We start from the raw sequence: 15,835 nt of genomic DNA, 5'->3' as shown, positions 1-15,835 counted from the left end.
GTTGAAAATTTGCTCATTGCGATTAATCTTGCCAGCACGGGTCACATATGCTACACTATACTGCACAGAAAACTCTCTAGGACTACAGTGGTAAGTTGTAACTCAAAAACTGGTCTGTGTTGATCCATGATTTTTTGTTCAGTAAACTCTTCAATATTCAAGAGAAATTTAGAATATCGAAATAAAATAATTATTTGTAACATAAAAGAATATAAAATAACTTTTAATTACTTTTGACCAAAAAATGATTTCAGTACTGTGTTGGGTTGCCAGAAAAGGTCTAGATATGTGCTTTAGAGATTCAGGTTAAGGTTGTGACCATTTCTACAAGGCCTTTGGTGTGAAAATCCTTCTTTCTCTTGTCACTTTCTCTGTATGGTTGTGCCAGCCCTCTCTGTAGTTCTGTCTAAGCACATTAATTCTGCTTCATCTCGACTCGCCTACTTTCGTACTATACATCTCTCTCTTTACTTCCTTCATACACATTCCTTCATTTTTGCTCCAGCTTCTCAATCTTTTTCATCATGATGATTATCATTTCTATAACCTTCTTGACCCCCCTCTATTGAGTTCCACCACTTTGTAGGGATGATCATCATAGGTTTGAGAATACCAACACACCCAAAGTCCACTGTATTGTTTGCAACTCTTAATATTAAGATTGGTGGTATTTTTTCTCATTGACCAGTTCTTAAACCGTTGGTAAGGAGACATTATTTCATAAGATGCCATTCAATCCCCATATGGATTATAAAGAAAATAAAAATGTGCGTTCAGAAAACTTTAGCCACCAGGAAAATTAATACATCTATTCTGAGACCTACACAAATAAACCAAACCACACATACACAGAGAAAATGTGCTGTGATGTCATCAGTAAATTATGGAGTTAATAACCTAATGGACGGCTTATAAGTGTGTGTGTAGAGGCAGATGTCTGAACATGTTTATAGGCTTGTAGACTGAAGTCAGTAAGTCCCTCTCAGATCTGTAATGTATGTACGTGTGTGTGTGTGTTGTGTGAGACACAGCTTGAGTGGAAAGCGCTGCTGTTCTTGAGCTTTCTAATGCTGAGAGAACAGTGCTGACTCAGGACACACACACACACACACACACACACTGACACACGAGATAAATTAAAGAAGTCTTGCGGGCTGCGTACGTGTACTTGAATGGAAAAGAAATAGACTTAAAGAAGATTAGTTGGTTGGGTCACCAGTGAGGCGTGTTTCTTCAACCACATGCGCTTTTGGCCCTGTGGACTTTCAGAAAATAAACTCTCTCAAAACACACTTTTCTCACTCTCACTAGTTGTTCACTAATACTGTCCAACAATCTACATACATCACAGGAAGATTTTGTTTTCCCTGAACCAGCATGAATGTGTCCACCACAGCATAATTTCTACCACATTATATATTTATGTTTAATAACATTCTTTTACATTTTTACAATACATTATAACAAACGAAAAGCAGTTTGCATGTAATGGGCTTACAAGTGGTCTGAGGTGCTAACGGTAATTTTTACATTCAACTTAGCCAACTTAAATAACAATGCCTTTTATGCCATAGAGATTAATTATTACTTATCTCCAACTAACCTTCTACTTATGCTTCAGGAAATCCAGCTAATGTCATATTAGATTTATTTTGACAGGGTCAAAAACACACTGTTGGGCTGTTATCTGGTTCAGCAGATGCCTTCTAGTGTTTGATTTATATCCTCTATTTTCAATCTCTTGTCAGTTAATAATGACTTTCATTCATCGGTACACATAAAAGCTCTACCAACCAAAAATGTCAGTTTGACCTGAGCTTATATTGAATACATTAACAGACAGGCAACCAGTGAATTCTAAGGAGAAATGTGGGCATTATAGGTGATTACATGAAATATGCGAGGACCTTTGCTGCCGAATCCTAGATATGAGGGCAGAAAAGCATAATGAACGTGTGCTAACAAGTTAATGCTACACGAATGACTACTGAGTGTGGGTTAAGATTTGTGTAAATGAAAAAGATACACAATCAACAACGCAATATTGCAATATATCAAATGCATATCAGGTTGTGTATTCAAATATTCAAATGTGTGATGCGTTAGGTTATTGTCCAAACTATCCACAAAATGGGCTAAAACTGACAAAGATCACTTTAGGGACATCCAGGGACATATTAAAAGGTAAAACTAATTTTATAAATAATCATGATTCATAAATAAAGTCAATAAAAAGTTAATTGTATTTTAAAAATGGATTATGGGGTGAATTAGTTTGGGATAACAATAGAAGTCTACAGATACAATTGGGGACACATTTAGTAAATGTGTGTGTATGTGTACCAACTTTTTTTATTTGCAGAAAAATGTGTACCCATAAGTGAGCTCCATCTGATAAAAAAAAAAAAAAAACTCATTTTGGGACATCCTCATTTGTAACAATTGTATAAAAATATAAAAAGTATAAAAAAGTTTTTATTATTATTAATATTGTAAGAATGTGTGGGTTAGGTTACAGTATTTATAGCTAGCTGTATATAAAAACATTAGAAGTCTATGCAATGTCCCCAACTTATGGGTAAGTTTAGGGTTAGGGGATAGAATATACTGTTTGTAGAGTATAAAAATGATTATGTATATGGAATGTTCCCATAAAACATGAATACTCAAAGTGTGTGTGTGTGTGTGTTTGTGTGTGTGTGTGTGTGTGTGTACATACTTAACTGTATTAAAAAAAAAAATGTGCCCATTAACACAGAACTCCCAACTTCTAACCTCTAACCCTATTCTAAACCCTAACCTTAACCTATAGCTATGGCAGCCTCATAAACAGCCATGTCCAGCAATTATTTTTCCTGAAGTCTGAACATTTCTGGATAGATGATTTGCTGTATATAAAAACAAATATGTTAGATAAGTAGTCTATGTCCAATACTCATTCATTCTATATGTGTATCTGTGGTCACTCACACAACATAACAAAATCCACTCATGGTCCACTGGGATAAAATAGCTATTTTAACAACACATTACAGAATATCTTCAGGCCACAGTGAGATTTAGTGCTACAATAAAAGTGTAGTAGCATCATAATTTCTCTCACAAAACTCAGGATCTTGACATAAAACTAGTTTTCATAACATGGTACAAACCGGTAGATGCAGAAGAATTTATAAAGTTGACTGATTCAGTTAGCTCACTTATGGCCTACTCTCTTTTACTTTGTGTATGCAAGTCCATGTGGATTTTATGTTCCTGTTCCTGCATTCCATGTTCATGTTCCTGCAGTTCCCTGCTGAAAAATCCAGCATTGCTGGTCACCAGCATAAGGTATGTTTTGTATGCTGGTTCCCAGCATGGGATACTGGTTGCTGGGTTGCTGGCCCCCACATGGGATGCTGGTTGCTGGTTTGCTAGTACCCAGCATGGGAAGCTGGTGGACCGGTGGACCCGCATAATGTTTTGCACGCCGGACCCAAACACTGGTGGACCAGCATATGTTGTTTTTGGGTGCTGGTATGATCCCAGCAAGACCACAACAAAACTGTGTTACATATTATGTTTCTTAGTGTGTTCATAGTTAAATAAATAAAGACAATTATCCATTTTTTTAAAATTATTTAATAAATAGAAAAATCCTGCGTTAAATGAACACTGCTCAGTTTTCATATGGTCCCACTCTATAGAGCCTAAAAATAACACTGAAGCAGTGCTGCAGTTAGTGAAATAAAGTAGATTCACTCTACAAGTGATGATTGACCATTAGTGATGAACACCTACGCCTACAGAATCACTGAAGATTAGAGAAACAACAAGAACTGAAAAAAGAGAAGAGACGAGCAGACAGCTTTAGATTAAATCAATTGCAAATAAAATCAATGAGATATCATCATCACCATGTTCACTTATTATAAACCAGGTTGGCGTTATTTACTTCATATGGCACATGTATTAAAGTTGTTGAAGTCTATTTGAAGTCATCATGAAAATTTTAATTGTTTAATTTATATATTACAATAAATAAATCAATCATGTTAAATCATATATTGCTTTTTCTTTACATCATTATTGTGTTAAATATAGAAATAAGCAAATAAGCAAATGTCCCAAAGCACTGCTTGCCTACAGACTGCTGGCCTACTCATAATCAAACCCTGCAAGACCATACTGGTGAACCAGCTTCTCCAGCTCCGTTTTGCTTGAGAACAGCATGACTATCGGCTGGACCAGCACTATACCAGCAATAACCAGCACTATACCAGTACTATACCAGCATAAACCAGCCTGGACCAGCATGGAATTCATGCTGCTTTATGCTGGATTTTTCAGCAGGGTTGTGTTGATGTGTGTAGATATGCAGTATGTTACTGTGCCCTCACTATGGATGGGTTGACATCTTCTCAGCGTATGCCTCATTACCATCCCACCAGATGTCCTGTCTGCCCTTGACACACACAGACACGGCTAGAGGCCGTGCACTCTGTGTCTTGAGATACACTGTTGATTCTTCTTAAATATGCAGACAGACACTGGCAGACTATGAAAATGCAGTCATATCTCGCTCTCTCTTTCTTGAAGAAGCAGCATATATTACAAGCTGCTATGCAAAGTTGAGGGGGCCAAATATAGCACCAGGTGTTTTCAATGCTAGATCAGTTAGATACAGGCTTGGATCAGCAAGTGTGATCTTCCAGGCCTCTCCATGGGTGTTCCACATTCTACCCTGGCCATATTTATAACCCAGTGTGGTTTGGTTCAGAGTTCCCCACTCAGAGATCCACCCCCCAATGGACGGGCTGAGGTTTAACCCAAAGCGGAGAGGCACAGGCTAAATAGTAATGATGAGGATAAAAGGGTGGAGTGTGGTTTATAGTATAGGGTTGTCCAAAAAGATTATACTATATGCATTTCCTTAGCTTCCAATGTAAAACAGGCTCATTTGGTGGATTTTTATAGTGCTTAAACCACTAAGTATATAAAAATATGTACTTTGCTTTGAGACATAATTTTGGTTCACTGATAAATGAAATATATTTTGAAAGCTGCTTTATCCTCCTGAGACCCCCAAATGTTTTTTGTTTTTTTTTATTTAGTATTTTTTCACATCATTATATTGTTTAGAGCATAAGAAACAAATGAAAAAATAACATTTTTAAAAAATTATATTTTCTTCATATGTTATGCTAGTGTAGTGGACACCAGGACTAAGCTGTTTAAAAAATAAAATGACATGAAATGACATGTGAAGATGTGAAGATGTTAAATGTTCCATTTGATGTTTACCTGAACTGGTACTGCTCAGTTTAAAGTGGTTGTAAAATGGACTGTGACAAACTTTCAGGTTAAACTGTTGGTGGCGACAAGTGACTATCTTTATAAGTGAGTCATTGAATTATTTGTTTAATCGATTGCAACAACACAGATTCAACAGGGCCCTATGATTTCAGCGATGGACTTTGACAAAATTTGAATGAATAAATCAAAAGTAGGGTTGTACACTTAATCAAATGTTCACAATTGTCTGTATTTAAATATGAAGCCTGCATGATCTGCATGTTTCTGTGTGAATGAGCAGTGCAATTTCTTCAACTAGACATACTCAAGCACGTGATGCTTGTGATGTGTCCAGCATCTCTCATCTTAATATATTAGGACACATAAACTTCATCTCCACAGATGCTCTGAGAGTTGCATAAATGTTCACGTATTTTTGCATTTCAAGGGAAGAAAAAGAAACCGTATCTCCACCTAAATTGTATTTATAATTTTTAGAAGCCACTGCCCTCAGAGAAAACAACTTTGACTTAATCCTAGGTTGACATCTTTTTTTAACCCCGCATTAAGCAACATTTTAATAACCCAAATTTTAAAAGGCACCGCTTTTTACTGGATTGCCAATTTCAAGTGTGAAAAGCCCATTTGTTTCCTTATTATACAAAAACCCTGAAAGGGTCCCTGCATTTAGTCCTTCAAGGTAGAGGTAAGGTAGTTACTTTGGAAAAAACATCAAATAAAAAGATTGTTAAAAAAGAAAAAAAAAGAACCTGCATTTTGTTTGTCCTAAAGTAATTGCTTATGGAGCTTAACACAGATGGGAATTATTATTGATCAAAATGAGCTTGACATAAGCTCTTGTCAATAAGTAACAGACTGAAATTGGCAATCAAGACTGTCCATTGTTGACAAGAGTTCCTGCAGGGCAAAGGGGGTAATTATGCTGCCTAAATGTTGGGAAGTATGACATTTCTGATAGCATGTGAAGGCAGCATAAGGCCTGGGCTGAGAAACCCGAGGGGACAACAAACCACTACAGCAAACAACCTTTTTCCAATTGCCCAATTTGGCCTTGTTCTACTGGTTTCCACCATGGAAAAGGCAGTTTAGGGTGGGAAACATTATGCAGCAAACACTGCTAGACTTGAGTCAGGAACCATTAACATCAGTGGCCACTGGCCAGGGGATAAGATAATGTCCTCACCATATTAAGTTTTCAAAACAGCAACAACTTAGTCTGGCTATATTTTATTTAGAAAAATTATAATCTGGTTCTCAAAAGGGTCTGTAGATTCCCTGTCCAAGCGGAAACCGGCATTAGAACCAGCACCACTCTGATGGGTGTAGGGTAGAAGGCAGCAAAACGGGTTCCAACAGGTTCTGTTATTTTGCCATCAACCTCCTTGTGTATTTGTCCCATAAACAGCTACAATGAACACTGAATTTCATTCACATGGCTGTATGTTGCTCATACTTTACACTTGTGTGTCATTCTTAAAGTAAAACATTTTATTATGTTCAATTTTTTTTTTTTTTGTTGCTACTATCAGGTTCTGACTACTGAGAATACACTTTCTCAAGGACTGTCTCAGAAGGATTCTTATCTTATTGAATCCATTAATAGTAATCAACATGAGTAAAAGGTAGTATCATAAAAAAGACAGTGTGGAGAAAATAAAAGAGAGATAAGATGAAGAGAAGACCCACTGATGCATATCTGGTATCAGTTTCATTAGCAAATAATTTGTAGGCTGTTTTTTTTTATAGGGCAGTCATCATGGCTGACCTTAAAAAATAAAAAATAAAAAAAAATCAAGAAGAGATTGTATGAGGCACTGGGAGGCCTGTGGCTCACTCTCCACTCATCTTTTTCATTACTTTCCCAATCATGCCTGCCCTCTGTGATCCTTTCCGCTGCTCTTCTTTCTCCATCACCTGAATATTCCCTCTTTAAAAGCCTGATCACAGTCAGAGGCTGCAGAGGTCACACCTGTCCAACACCAGCACAGTCTGGTCTGACCCAGGAACAGCCTTTCACTGAACCTGCCTCTCACCAGCTGGCTCATGTTCAGTTTCAGGACCTACCGGATAGTCACAACACCTGTTCTTTTCTATACAGTATGTCAGAACTTAGAAATTCAAGAGAGATTCACCCAAAAATGAAATTTCTTTCATCATTTACTCAACCTAATGTGATTTTATTTCTTCTGTGGAACATAAAAGAAGATATTTTAAGGAATGTCTCACAGTGTAATCGCATACTATTCGGACATACTACTCTGTTGGCGTACTGTTATTCGTATTTGATTTCGGACGCAGCTTCATTGTTTATTTTGGCACTACAATGAAAAAAACAACTGTGGTTACCAACATTCTTCATAATATCTTCCTTAATGTTCCACAAAATAAAATAAAAAAAATCATACAGGTTTGGAATAATATGAAGGTGAAAATTATGATTTTTTTTTGTGTGTAATATTACTTTAAGATCAAGCCTCGTGTCTATGAAAGCCATTATTTTGTGTTAAATGAAAAGTTTTAATATGTTCAATTTTGGCAAATTTGGGGTCAATAAGGAAACACAATTTTTAATTTAGCAAGAATGCATTTAATTGATCAAATAAATGCAGACGGAACATTTTTTTAAGAATCTTACTGATTTAAAAGTTTTGAACAGTTTTAGAGTATCTTTGAAAATTAATCTGATTATTTTAGGTAAAAACATATGCTTGTTTAAAACTCTATGATTTGAACCCTGGTTTTCTTTTATTCTAAACTCTACCACAGGCCCTCACAACAGAGTGCTTTTTTACCCTTTTGGACATATCGTGGGCCTCATTTATAAAATGTGTGTACGCACAGATTTGAAATTAGAGTGTGCATATACTGTAAAATCCACGGCAAGGTTCACATTTTTAAAAGCGATGTGGAAAGGTGCTTTGTGCCATGTCAGGTTATAAGTCCATATATTATTTATAATATTATAAGTTATATTTCCTTGAGGCAGTGAGTCGGAGTATTGCAGGTATTTGGAAATATAAGCAATTCTTGACACTCGCCATTATCAAGTAAAGGATTTGGACATTGACTAGTGCACTTTTATATGTCAAAATGACATTAAACAGTGTTTACAAGGCGTAGATCTGAAACCATTCAGCTGCGTACAATTTCAAGATCATTTGTGGTTTATAGATTTTACATCTAGAAGAGAGGCATAACACCATGAATTACATGTACACACATTTGAGAAATGATCTTAAGATCAAATGTAGGATGGGTTCTACACAACATTTCTCACCAAGGGCAAATGAGCCAGGACTACCGGTGCCCTTTCAAAAAACATGACAGCTCTCAGTGTGACATTCATATTTGTTGGCATTAGTGTTACTAAAGTTAAATTATCTTTACTTGCTGTTAATCTTTTTTTTTTTTTTTTTTTTTAAATATGATAAAAAAACAGAGCTTGAAATTTGCTATGCAGCATCTCTTCAGAGTGAACAATGCTCAATTTCATATTCTCAGGAGCAGAAAACATCAGCTATTTGAAACAACAAAGTAGTCAAATGTTAGATTTTTATTCGTCCATGAAAAACACACCTAAATATGTATACTTCATCATTGTTCTTTAAAATGTTTTACAGAGGCTCACTGTTACTGACTGTGATCCCTGCTGACTTCTAAAGGCAAAACCAATGGGGCGGAGAGAAGTACATCCATAATAGGGATTTATGGGCAATTGAGACCAAATGTAACCACTGTGTAGTTCATAATAGATCTCTCTAAAACTCAAGATAAAGGACTCAGCCCATCAGTCTCACAGTCAGATGTGCTGAAAGAAGCAGGCTATTATATTTCATAATTAGCTAATTGCATGCTTGGCAGCTAATGATGATGGCCAGTGGTTGTCTTGCGTGGGTGCCGTGGCAATGCATGTTAAATAGATGTAAATGCTGGCTGGTAATTATTGTGGGAAATGCTGTAACATAAGATTGGACAGGAGATAAATGTCTTCATGGGCACGACTTTCAATTTCACTATAAATGAGCACTCAAAATAGAAGCCTAAACTGTTAATGGAAGTGAGTGTGTGTAGATGCACCTGTGTGTGCTACGCTGAGGCCCTCTTAGAACATGTCCACTCATGGATAAAAGCACCGCAGTGCATACAACAAGAAAATACACAGAGGCAGAGAGGGAGACGAAGTGTGAAAAGGGCAACGGGAGAAGAAAGGTCGCCGCAGGACAGGAAGCATTGTAGAAAAGTGAACTGACAGACAGAGACCAAGACAACATGACAGAGAATAAAATAAATAAAATAGTTATGTAAAATGACAGAAAGAGTGACTTGGTGCTGGTATCACTGCTAGCTAACTAATCCACTGTCAGGGGATCTGTAACCGTTGTAAAAAACCTTTTTGATTTTTGAACTTTATTTACTTTATTCAAATTATCCTTTTTTTTTTTTAGGAAGAAAATATGAAAATCAATATAAATCCAGAAAAATTACAAGTTTTGAAAACATTTTTTTAAGTAATTTAATTCAGTGTCTATTTGAAATCGGAAAAATGTTAAAGGATTAGTTCACTTTAAAATGAAAATTAGCCCAAAACCTTGCTGTTTTGAAATCTTGTGATTTCTAGAAGGGATTTGTCCAAAATATTTCTAAGAATTTGTGGTTCTGTATTATTTTCCCCTTATTTTCACATATTACATAACTTCTCATTTGCTACAGCAGTCTCAGAATAACTCAGCAGTGCATCACGAGTTAGTCTGCAGAAGGTAAATGATGTTCACAGTCATTTGGATCCCAGCAGGGAACATATCAGCAGTCAGAGCAGCTCAAGTTCTCTGACCTCTACACACAGAATGATCTTAGTAGATACAGTATACAGTAAATTTATGCATGGTGACCTTCAGCAGCAGCTGAATCCTGAAGCCTGTTGGACAGGAACAGCAAGCTCAGAACTAGACAGCCCACTACTAACAAAACAAGCAGCTGGCCGCTCAGCAGGAGAATTTACTGCAAATGTGTGTGTGTGTGTGCCCTTGAAATTGAAAACCAATAGTTACATCAAAAGCCTCCGTTTAAACAGTGCAGTCCATTCTATGTTCACATTGGCTATGCACAGCAGGAAAGTATATTCTGGATTTCTAACCCTTCAAACATTTTTATCTTCTTCACAATACTTTCCAGACAGACATACAGTGGGTACGGAAAGTATTCAGACCCCCTTAAATTTTTCACTCTTTGTTATATTGCAGCCATTTGCTAAAATCATTTAAGTTCATTTTTTTTCCTCATTAATATACACACAGCACCCCATATTGAGAGAAAAACACAGAATTGTTGACGTTTTTGCAGATTTATTAAAAAAGAAAAAGTGAAATATCACATGGTCCAAAGTATTCAGACCCTTTGCTCAGTATTTAGTAGAAACACCCTTTTGATCTAATACAGCCATGAGTCTTTTTGGGAAAGATGCAACAAGTTTTTTACACCTGGATTTGGGGATCCTCTGCCATTTCTCCTTTCAGATCCTCTCCAGTTCTGTCAGGTTGGATGGTAAACGTTGTTGGACAGCCATTTTTAGGTCTCTCCAGAGATGCTCAATTGGGTTTAAGTCAGGGCTCTGGCTGGGCCATTCAAGAACAGTCACGGAGTTGTTGTGAAGCCACTCCTTCGTTAATTTAGCTGTGTGCTTAGGGTCATTGTCTTGTTGGAAGGTAAACCTTCGGCCCAGTCTGAGGTCCTGAGCACTCTGGAGAAGGTTTTCATCCAGGATATCCCTGTACTTGGCCGCATTCATCTTTCCCTAGATTGCAACCAGTCGTCCTGTCCCTGCAGCTGAAAAACACCCCCACAGCATGATGCTGCCACCGCCATGCTTCACTGTTGGGACTGTATTGGACAGGTGATGAGCAGTGTGTGGTTTTCTCCACACATACCACCAGCCAGCTCTAGGAAGGGTTCTAGTTGTCCCAAATGTCTTCCATTTAAGGATTATGGAGGCCACTGTGCTCTTAGGAACCTTAAGTGCAGCAGAAATGATTTTGTAACCTTGGCCAGATCTGTGCCTTGCCACAATTCTGTCTCTGAGCTCTTCAGGCAGTTCCTTTGACCTCATGATTCTCATTTGCTCTGACATGCACTGTGAGCTGTAAGGTCTTATATAGACAGGTGTGTGGCTTTCCTAATCAAGTCCAATCAGTATAATCAAACACAGCTGGATCTCAAATTAATGTGTAGAACCATCTCAAGGATGATCAGAAGGAATGGACAGCACCTGAGTTAAATATATGAGTGTCACAGCAAAGGGTCTGAATACTTAGGGCCATGTGATATTTCAGTTTTTCTTTTTTGATAAATCTGCAAAAATGTCCACAATTCTGTGTTTTTCTGTCAATATGGGGTGCTGTGTGTACAGTAATGAGGAAAAAAATGAACTTAAATGATTTTAGCATATGGCTGCTGTATAACAAAGAGTGAAAAATTTAAGGAGGTCTGAATACTTTCCATACCCACTGTATTTCTAAAAGGACTGAATTAATTTTTTGTGGGGGCTAATAATACATTATTCCATTATGTTCCATTACACATTAAAGCATATTGTGTAAATATGTTTAATTATGTGTAAATACATTTTTGAGACGGTCCATTGCATGTCTATATGACAGGGTGACTCAACTTTGGCCCTCGATGTTCACTTTTCTGCAGAGTTTAGCTCTAACCTTGATCAAAATCACCTGCCTATAACTTTCTAAGGCTTTCGTCTGAAAGCTTAGAGAGCTGAATTGAACACCGCAGGCAGCGTTTGCGCACGAATGTACCAATTGATTTCGGGTAGACTTCTGAGGCAGCACTTCAGTTTAATGATCCACAACAAAATAGAGCGAGCTTTGATGATAATTTAGAGAATATTTAATTACTACAATACTAATTTCTCAGTAGAAATGACATCAAAAGTGGAAAACGTCAAAAACATACATTTATACGCAAACTGACCACCAATCGCAACTTTCAGATGCCATCTTTATTTTTAGCTTAACTGTCACAGAATGGAACACACAGGATTGTGTCTCCTAGTTCAATGGTATTAAACACAGAGATCTCACACTACAGTGTTCAATTGATTACATTGGGACCAGTCATCTAGCCGCTGCTGCTGAAACCACATTATTCTTGTGGTCTCTCTGCATCGTTCACGGCCGATAAGACAATTGATCTGTCGCAGTCTTAATGGTCCTGCTAACAGGTGCTAGAACAGTCCTGAAGGCAAATTACAATATTGATAAACAATTGTCCTTGTAAATTTCAGCACACATGATCACTAAGAGAGAAGTGAAGGATGTGTGAGCGGTCAGAATGACATTATAATGGTAGTGTGAGGAAAGGTGTCCTGAAAGACAACAGAAGAGACAGGTTAAGAGATTAAGTCAGGAGCTGAGGGTGGTGGGATGATGCCAATATTTGAAAAAGAAAGAAATGTGAGAGAGAGAGTGAGTGCTAAAAAGACACTCTTTAAAAAGACATGGGTGTAAAAATGAAAGTGATGGAGAAAATAACATCGAATGAGAGTGAGAGAGAAGGTGTCAAATTTTCAGAGGAGATAAAGCAGCCTCATCCCATTTTAATTTAGTCCTACTCAAAAAGCTCCAAGACTGATTTCTCATCAGATCCGCAGCCATCATTCCAGCTTCTAGGTAATCTTTCTTGAAGCTTAGTAAGCCACTTATTACACGACTGTTTGCCAAATAAATAAATGGACATTAAATATTCATTTGATTGAAATGATTTTATTATGTGCGAAGAAAGAGACTGCTGAGTGGCATGAGATGATGAAAATTCTGGCTGATACCCATAAGTCAATTATTTTTATGTTATGGCTGATAACCAATAAATGGCCAATATTCAAATTCTATACAATTTTGTCTGAATAAATTTAGGCATGGCAACATTGCAATGTCCGGTATGCACAATTCAAATTATTTGAGATTTGTAAAGATTAACTTTAAGTGAGCATTGACGGCAAATGTGATATAAATGTAAAAATAGGGGAAATGAACACATACCATTTCATATAAAGCCAGTATGGCTGTCAAAGGCTCAATATGTAAAATTGTTGCAGTGAAATATCCAAAAACCGCTAGACCAGTGTTATATATTTTGTTAACTTAAGTATTTACAATATCCCAAATGTTTCCAACTATTTGTAAATCGTGAGAAAAATCACAATTTTAACCAAGGACGTGTCCGGGAGTCACCTGTCAATGGCGTCATATCGGGTTACCTTCGGTTTCCGGTTTTACCAAAGACACTAAAGATGCTTTAATATATTACATGTTTTATTAGACAGGGAACAACATTTATAGACAGAAAACAAATTATTGTTATATAGCTCAACACGTTCACAGTCTTATTGTTTAAATATAGTTTTCTTGATTTTCAGAGAGTACCATGCCTCAGAGAAAAACTATTTTGTCAAATGGCTAATACAGAATTTTCTCTATCATACAATACGTTTTAAAATTAATTGCATGCCATTTAACAACACAAGCCACACAGCATTTATTAATGATATTCTAAATCAATCTAGCTTACTGCAGTGTGTCTCAAACAATTGTCTCACAGTAGCCGGCGAGCGAACGCACGGTGAGTAACGTTATAACATCATTTTCAACACAGTTAAATATCTCTAATATTACAATCAGCACTGTATTACCTCATACGCTTGACCGGAAGAAGTGGAAGTGGTGACTGTGGCATAATAAGAGCTCCACTGCTCGCGAAGCGTGTGTAACGTTCGTCTCTCATTAGCAATTGCTCCAGCGGCCTCGTTCATCTCCAAAAGCACTCGCCCTGCTCTGCTTCATACTACAGTAATGCTAATAATCTCTTAAATCAATATGAGTCCTAGATATCCCGTTTCCACTGACTGTGACGACGTCGCCCAAGAATCCACGCTCAAACTCGGCGTCATCAAGCTACACCTTTGTTTTGAATAGGTGACATCTAGCGGCAAAAAAAAAATCGACATATTGTAGCTTTAAATTAAAAATTTCTACTAGCTGGCTGATAATGACATGGTACCAATAACATGCATCCATTACTTTTATAGTTTAGTGTTAATTATACAAAAATACTTGACAACAGAATGTTACAATTAACCAATCAGAATCAAGTATTCCAAAGGGCTATGTGATAATATCCAGTAACTCTGGGCTGTATTTACAGCATCTCACCCTGAGCAGCAGTAATTCAGCGGTCCTCTGACTGATGAAGTGTACGGGCCACATTCCCGTGTCTTGGCTCACAGGAGATCACTGATGGCCAAACTTCCACACGGATACGAGCTCATCAATTAGCAGCTGGAGGGGAACTGACAGCTCCGAGATGCCAGAAGTTTACAGCCTTTGCTGTTTTCCCTGATTAATATGCTACGAAAAGGTAAAGGTTATGGCTTCGCAGTGCCCTTCAAATAAGTGTATACACTATTACTCTCTCGCAGTCTGTCCCCAAGCACTGCTTCCCCATTCGCATCTCAATTTTTCTGCGCATGAACAGAAAGGGCAAGATATTGAAAATGAAATGACTGGCTCAGTGACCTCACTCTATAAATCAATCCCACAACAGCAATCACAAAACAAGGCTTAACGTCATCCTCTCATTCGATCATTATATTAATACTAATCCCACTGACATTTTGAATAGCTCCAGGGAGAGCTAAAGGAGACAAGCTGTTACTCTGTTTCCACATGAGTGTCTCTGCCTTCGATTCAATGATCATGTCAGCTCTTCAACGTACACTCAACATTTGATTGACTTGAGCTTCATTTGACAGGATTGATCTTCGATTCACCGAACATACCATAATATGCTCTTTAACCAGATGTCATTATTACCAGCCAATTGGCAAAGAAACTCCTCATACCCAATATTTGATCAATGTCACTACATTGAATTCTTAGGTCTTTTGGTGTCTGACTGGCTGGCTGGCAATGAACTAGATTTATACTACTGCATAGAAGAAAGTTAGCTGGACCAATGTATTCATGGGTAGAAGAAATTATTGAAGATGTGGCATAATTTTTCAGAACAAATGTTGACCTTCTTATGCCTCATCATTCTAAAGAAACTGTTCAACAAGACCAAATGATAAATGTGCTAACTAAACTGGGAAATCCCAGGAACCTTCGGAGAAAAACCTGTCAAATGGTTTAGATGAATATCTCCCATCTTTACAAATGGATTACATTTACAGTGTTAAATGAATCTGACTAGAGGAAAATTATTTTCAATAACTGCTAAAATGTATGTTTGACTATATTTAATATTATCCTTGGCAGTTATCACCTACACTGTGCTGTCATCATGACTTTTGTATAAATCTGCTGTCTCTTTCTTCTCACATTTTAACATAATTCTGACTCGAATCAATATTTCATGTCCATGTAGTAAAGTTTGGGTTTGATAAATAGTCAATAGTCTTCAGTGTCACATGATCCTTCAGAAATCATTTTGATAATCTGATTTATTGCTCAAGAAAAATTTCATATTATTATCA

The 15,835-nt window shown here is 37.1% G+C and overlaps 1 protein-coding gene across 2 annotated transcripts in view; it reads right to left on the bottom strand.

The window, feature by feature from the left end:
* slc8a4b (solute carrier family 8 member 4b) overlaps positions 1 to 15,835 on the bottom strand; it is a 76,483-nt gene that overhangs the window by 45,963 nt on the left and 14,685 nt on the right. The window lies entirely within an intron of this gene.

The sequence above is a fragment of the Chanodichthys erythropterus genome, chromosome 11 (assembly GCF_024489055.1).
Source record: "Chanodichthys erythropterus isolate Z2021 chromosome 11, ASM2448905v1, whole genome shotgun sequence".
Lineage (NCBI taxonomy): Eukaryota > Metazoa > Chordata > Actinopteri > Cypriniformes > Xenocyprididae > Chanodichthys > Chanodichthys erythropterus.
The sequence above is the reverse complement of the archived record's forward strand: the minus strand, read 5'-3'. Positions and strand labels throughout refer to the sequence as shown.